Source organism: Vigna unguiculata, chromosome 11, assembly GCF_004118075.2.
Source record: "Vigna unguiculata cultivar IT97K-499-35 chromosome 11, ASM411807v1, whole genome shotgun sequence".
NCBI classification, from domain to species: Eukaryota; Viridiplantae; Streptophyta; class Magnoliopsida; order Fabales; family Fabaceae; genus Vigna; species Vigna unguiculata.
In genome coordinates this window covers 19,400,637-19,407,946 of record NC_040289.1, presented here as the reverse complement: position 1 = coordinate 19,407,946, position 7,310 = coordinate 19,400,637, and the positions used below count along the sequence as shown (strand labels likewise).

At 29.6% G+C, this 7,310-nt stretch overlaps 1 long non-coding RNA gene across 1 annotated transcript; it reads left to right on the top strand.

The window, feature by feature from the left end:
• The first annotated feature begins 4,918 nt into the window (after positions 1-4,918).
• LOC114168300 lies at positions 4,919-6,942 on the top strand. The gene is made up of 3 exons (XR_003600658.1): positions 4,919-5,157; positions 6,241-6,429; positions 6,680-6,942. It is a non-coding gene; the product is annotated as an uncharacterized LOC114168300 (long non-coding RNA).
• Positions 6,943-7,310: the final 368 nt, after the last annotated feature.

Sequence of the window (7,310 nt, the reverse complement as noted above, 5' to 3'; positions counted from 1 at the left end):
TCTCTGCATCGTTGATCAACTCGCAACCTTTCATCCATGGACTCTAATTTCTCTATAACTTCACCCATTAATATCATAACTTCCCTGTAAGATGGTCCATTGGTTGCTTCAACTTGCTGTGGTGGTACATATTGTTGATGAAAACTATTTGGAATATATGGTTGCTGAGGTGGACACTCAGAATATGGTTGTTGCTCATATCCCAAAAAAGATGATCTAGGATATAGATCATTAAATTGTCGTAAAGTTAACCCACTAATATCAGGTGCAGAAGTAGGTGTGACAATTTGTTGCTGAAAATCATTTGGTTGTTGTGGATAGCAATTATAATCCATTTGAAAACTACAATGTTGATTATTTTCATATGAAAAATTATTTTGCATTTTTGAAAGAGGTTTTCTGAAAAGAAATAATTTGAAAGCTTGTTGAGTAGACTTCCAGGAAAGAGAGGTGTGTCTCAACGGACAACTTAAGTACCTTATCTTTCCTTAGCCAAAGTGTTTCCCAACTAGTTTCAAAAACTTCTCAACAAAATTCCTCAAACAAAAATTATGCTTAAAAAAATAACTAAATAAAATAAAATAAAATAACTAAAGAAAATTAAAAAAAATGTTAGAACAAAAATTGAGAAAAGAAAATGTTAGTGATAAAAAAAATAAAAATCAAAATAAAAAATAAAAAATAAAAAAAATCAAAAGAATAAAATAAAAATAAGAACTAAAATGATAAAAATTCTAACCGTGTTCCCCGGCAACGACGTCAAATTTGATATCGTTGTCGTTGACGCGTTCAAATTAATACTACTTATCTATAACAACTTCAGTATTGTTAAGAAAGTAGTCAACAAAATAGTAAGGGTAAAGTAACCCAAAGTCGTCTCCCAACGAACACAGAATTGATTTTTAACAAATTAGTTCTTATAAAACTATACAAAGCGGTTAGTCAAAAAAAATAAAAAATATAGGGGATTCAGATAAACAAAGATAGAAATAAAATTTAAAAGATAAAAAGAAATAAAAACAATAGAAAAGAAAATAGATTGATTCCATTGCTTTTTCAAAATAGATTCATCATCGGTTATCTAAAGATTATTGCTCAATTAATTATTGTTGTAGATTTGCAAATTAATCAATGTAAAGTCTCAATTAATTTGTTGACGTTCTCACTTTTAACCAATGTACAGTCTCAATTAAAAGTGAGAACTTTTAGATTATCCATAGTAAATTCAACCAAAGTACAGTCTCAATCAAATTTACTATGCCTAATCATGTCTAGTCTTTTATCTCCTCACCAAATAAAAAGCTTAATTAATCAAAGTAAAGTCTCAATTAATTATAGTTAGAGTAAATACCTTTAACCAAAGTAAAGTCTCAATTATTGGTAAAAACTCATTTAATCATATGAATGTTTCTAAATAAAATCAAAGTAAAGTCTCAATTAAATTTAAAAACCCTTGAACTCATATGATCAACATGCATATAGATTTAAAATCATTACTTTTTACGTGATTCAAAGATAAAAGACATAGATGAATTAAAACTTCAACAATAATAAAAAGAACAAAGAAATTAATTCATTCTAACCTCAGAATCCATAATGAAATTACAATGGAATCAACCCACAAAGTTTAGCAATCCATGGAATACAAAATAAAAAGAAGAATAGAGAGAAGAAAGGAGAGAAAGAAATTAGGTCCCCCTAAGGGTTCCTAAATTCCGAAGTCCCGAGCTTGTCTTTTTTTCTGCTTCTCCCTTGGTCTCTTTATATAGGAATTGGACTGGGCTTTTCTGTTGCTAAAATCTCTCAAATATCTTTTAAAATAAAGATAAAGATAAATATTTAAAAATATTTGGAGAGATATAGACTTTTTGACAAATATAATTGGTTGATAATATCAATATCTAATATAATTAAATTAATTAATTAATTAAAGATATATGATAAATTATCACCAATTAGTATTTGTATTAATTTTTCAACTCAACCCTTTGCAATCTCCTTAAATTATCTTCTAAATAATCCAATATCTTCAAGATATATTTGTTTGTTGTGTAACTAAAAAGATTCAAGAAGATCTTGTCATATTTAAACAGATTTGGTAGTTATTATCTTTTAATATTTTATGATATAATTAAATAAGATAATTATTTAAAAATATCAAATAAAATATCTAAAGATATATTTTCCCAAATTATCTTCTATCATAAAGATAAAGAAAACCGCAAGGTCCAATTTTTCTTTCCTCTCTTCTTGGTTTAGCCAAACTTCTTCACTTTTTCAAGCTTTTCTTGCCGTCTTCATGTAATGCTTGGCCTGAATTTTTGTGCTTTTGATAATTTCTTATTCTTTGATTTATCTTTAAGGTGTCATGAAGCTTTAATCAATTTATTTCCACACCTCTAAATGAGCTTAAAACTTAACTTCAGCTGCATCAACAAACGTTAAAATATCCAAAAATAATTTATGCAGCTAAAAATCACTTTTTAAGACATTTTTATCACACAAGCTCAAACAACCTAATTATCAGAATTATCAATTAAATAACTCTTTAGGCACACAAATTCAATTAAATATCCAGAATTAAACATTAAATGAGGGCAAAAATACGTACTCATCACACACGCATAGAATGTTGTGGATTAGTAATATAAATGGCCATGATGCAAATATAAATTCCAACAATTGCAACACGCATGCACACGCCCCTCCTAAAGTCAACTCAAGATTAAAAAAGGCAACGGTGCTACATAGAAAAGAAACTCAGAAGGACTTAGCTTCAAATTTCATTATATGAACCAATTTTATATTTCCCTTACAAAAAGGTGCCCACATTCAAGTAGAAAAGTATTAAAACGCATGTCAACTTCACATAAATAATTATTGACAAGTAAATGGGCAAGGAAATAGGCAATAGTGCAACACGGGTCCCACTAGCTTTATTGACAAAACTTTAACCAAATGCATATAACAAGGCATATCAACCATCTAATACTAGCTTTGAACAACCCAAACCAAATTAAACACATCAAAACGTGGAACAAAGAAAAGATATATGATAGTAATGCAAAGCCTTATTAAGGCCCCCATGAGAATAGCTTTTGAGAACAAGGAAAACTAACCTTTCATGAGGCTTGACATGATAATTAATGTTATGAAAATTATGACTATCAAGTGAGTCGAGAACCCAATATGATAATTAAAGCTATGAAAATAATGATTATCAAGCGAGTTCCGGACTCGACATGATAATTAATGTTATGAAAATTTTGATCATCAAGCAAGATCGAGACTCGACATGATAATTAATGTCATGAAAATTATGATTATCAAGTGAGTCTGAGACTCTACATAATAATCAATGTTATTAAAAATCTTGATTATCAAGAAAGTCCTAGACTCGACATGATAATTAATATGAAAAAATGATTATCAAGAGAGTTGGGGACTCAACATTTTAATCAAATTTATGAAAATAATGATTATCAAGCAAATCCGAGACTCGACATGATAATTAAAGATATGAAAAAATTATTATCAAGCTAGTCTAGGACTCGACATTATAATTAGAGTTATGAAAAAATGATTATTAAGTGAGTTCGGTACTCGACAAGATAATTAAAGTTATGAAAATAATGATTATCAAGCAAGTCTGAGACTCAATATGATAATTGGTGGTATGAAAATAGTTTGAGACTCAACATGATAATCGATGAAAATATTTTGAAAGATGTTAATTATCAAAAAAGTCTAAGACTCCCCTTAATAATCAATGAGATGATTTTGAAAGATTTTAATTATCAAGCAAATCCGAGACTCAACATGATAATTAATGTTATGTAATATATATAAAAAAAACAAAAGAAATTATTGATAATTTTTGTAAGATATATATCCCTTCTAGAAAAGAATATCACCAAACTCAAAAGGTTGATACCTAGACTATTTATTACTCAAAATTCTTCATTTCAATATTCATGTTTATTGTGCATCTTATGTGTTATGTTGAAACATCGAAGCAGTATATTATAGTAGCCATTAAAATCAACATTTGCATTCCAACGAAAGAAATTAAGGAAAAAGTATAAAAGCTTTTGGTTAATAAATTAACATACCAAAAGAAGCTTTCAAATGCAAAGATTTATATATACATATAAGGTTTATGTTTGTTTGACACCTTTTATGCCAACACACATTTGTAACTTTCATCTAATATTAATGGCTATAAAACTCATCCCAAATTTCGTATATTACACAACATACCATTTCTTTTGACATAACAAACCCACATTAAGATATAATTTCATAAAAGCAATGAAAGCTAGAACATGTATATACGGTGCCATGATGAGTTCAAGCTTTAGTGTAAAAGAAGGAAAAGAAAGAAATAAAGAAAAAAAACAATCAATATGTTTTGTGCTATGATTTAAAAATAAATATCACAACTAAATATAGAAGAAAAAACCTATATGGATTTTTGCACACTTTTATCTAAAAGAATAGGACCTTCAAATCACCCAAGCTTTTGCTTCCTATTCACAATATCAACGCATAAGATTTGCACCAAGAGCACTCCTTTTCTTTTGCTCCCTTCTTTTTTCAGCTCTCCCAGAACTCTCATTCTGTTTGATTTTTTTTTTCAAAATCCAGACAATATTTGTAAGTGTACCTCTCTTATCTTCTTAAAATTCTATTTTGTGGCTTTCCCCCTCCAAGAAGTATCACTACAAAAAATTTATGAATTATCTATCGATTATTATTTACGGATTAAAATTCGTACGTAATTTAAAGTGTATATACGGATGTTACCTATTGATTAGGATCCTTACGTACGCATTATGTACGGAATTTTTCCGTAGGTAAGATTAAGTTAATTATCTAGTCTTTGAACGCGTATGGAACGTTGCCGCAAAACAAAAAATTAGGGTAATTTACATATTTATTTTCCTTCTCATGCGCAATGCTCACGGGGTTTCACTATAATCTCGCCTCCCATATTCGACCTTCCAATTCCTATCCAAATTCAAACTTTCATTTGCTTCTCATACTTGTCCCTCATAAGTTGATCGAAGAATCTTGTTCTCGTAGAGATTGAACCCTAACTCGTGTTGGAGTGCAAGCCCACAAATCCTAACTCGTGGTAATATCGATTGTGCAAAGGTAATAACCCATCTTTTCCCTTATGTCCTCTTCTCTAACTTTATTTTTCCTCTCACAACTTCTCACACGCTCTAGAACAATTTCCCCCAACAAGGTACCAAACACATTCACTAATTTCTCTCCTCAAGTACACAAAGATCTATTTCTCTCCTCTTCATTCACGGGTGCTAAAACGTGCTAAAACATGTATTCAAGTTAACGTTGAATCACAAATTTACAACCTAGTTTACAATTTTTCTATTAAAATGATTACAACAAAAATGTAACTCATTAAAAATTAAAAACCCAAAATTGAAAACCCTAAATCTGAAAATGAAGTGTTTGGCTAACAAAGTAAATCAAAAGCTAAGTACAGGTCCTATGATGCCCAATAAGTTTTTCACTAAAATTTTGGGAAATTTTCAGTCCTAGGATTATTGGTGTAGAATCAGAGGGTTTTAATGCATTTGAAAGAGTAATATTGTGAATTTTTATTCTGTCTTTTGGGTAGTTATTGTTTTGCCCTGATAATTAAATTGTAGATTTGTATTTCCTGTTTATTATTATCTTAAACATGGTTACTATTGTTGTGTTGGGAAGAGTCGGTTTCAGGGTGAAATATTAAAGGATAATTTGTCCATATTTAAATATATGATGTCTGGACAATAAAAATTTTCTGAGTTCCCATATGATAAACCCCCTTTTCTTGGTGTAGTAACATAGGCTTAAATGTAATTGTTCTCAACCTAACAAATGTGAGATGGAATGTCATAATGGTCTGAAAATTTAAGGAAGCCTAAATGGGTGCAATTAGTGACTTTCAAGAATGTAGTGCATGAGGTACTGTGAGTGTCTGATATAACATGATAATATTAGTATTTGGCAGTTTTAAGTTTTCTATGATATGATTACACATTCTTCCTTTTATACGAAATAAAATAGGTTTGACCTATTTTCTAAGGCCTATCATTTGGATTCCATTGCTTAAATTGTTGGTATTAAGTGTCATATAACAAGATTATTTTTAAGAGTACCTAATTTTATTTTACATTACATTAGTAATTTTTCCAATTGTGAGAATTGATATTATGAAATTTGTTTCAGGACCTTACTGCTTCATCTCCAGTGCTTTCTGGAGCGATGGTGCAAGTGAAAGAAACTACCTCATAAACTTCTCTTTTTGCATGTTCTAGTCATAATAACCAATGAGAACATGTTACAGATATATAGCAATTGCACACAAGAAAGCCAAAGTAAATTATTTTGGGCTGCATCTGAGGAAGAGATTGCGAGGTATTTATCTTCAATCCATGTATTCAACTGTATAGAAAATAGTGAAAATAAATTCGGAGTTCCTGACTCAAGACTTGGAACTGAAAATAGTGAAAGTTTTAGGGTGTGTTGAATGTTTCTGGAAAGAAAAATTAGCTTAAAATCAAAAACTGAGATAACAAATACTCACACCATGTTCATGCCTCATCACATACAACACCACTCCAAATGACTAACACCCTTCTATGAAATCAAATTTGTTCTTATGTAGGTTTTCCCTTTTAGGCTCTATTGACCAAAGAGGGAACCCTGAGTTCCTTGGAAGAACAGTGACCCTAGAGCCTGCTAAAGGAGGAATGTGTAAATATTTCCAAATAATTAATCTTTTTTTACCCTATTATTGAGGTTGATTTATTAATGATTATCGGTTCCATATTTCATTTATTCAACTGTTATGTGAAGTTTATGTAGTAATTCTAGTATAAGTGTGCAAGCAAAGTATAATGTCTACGTCATGTTCATATGATAGCATATTATGTGATTAATTTTATGGAAATTGGCGTCTTTAATTGACAGCATATGATTATCATATTATGATATCTAGGTCTTATTTTCATATTACTTTGGCCTTTTGGGTATTTCTTGTTTTCCACTTTTAATTATTCTGTGAATTCATATCTATTTTATAATGTAATTTTCAATTTTCTGAGGGTAAAAATTATCAAATGTGATCTATATTAGATACTTGCTTTATTTTGCAATGAGAGAGTAGGGAGCTGCTTACAAGATCTCAAAGGAAGAAGATGCAAAAAAACACTAACGATATGCTTTTTAAAATATTTTATGCTATTGGAATATTATTTATTATGCTGCAAATAAAATTCAAACATAAGTATATTTTT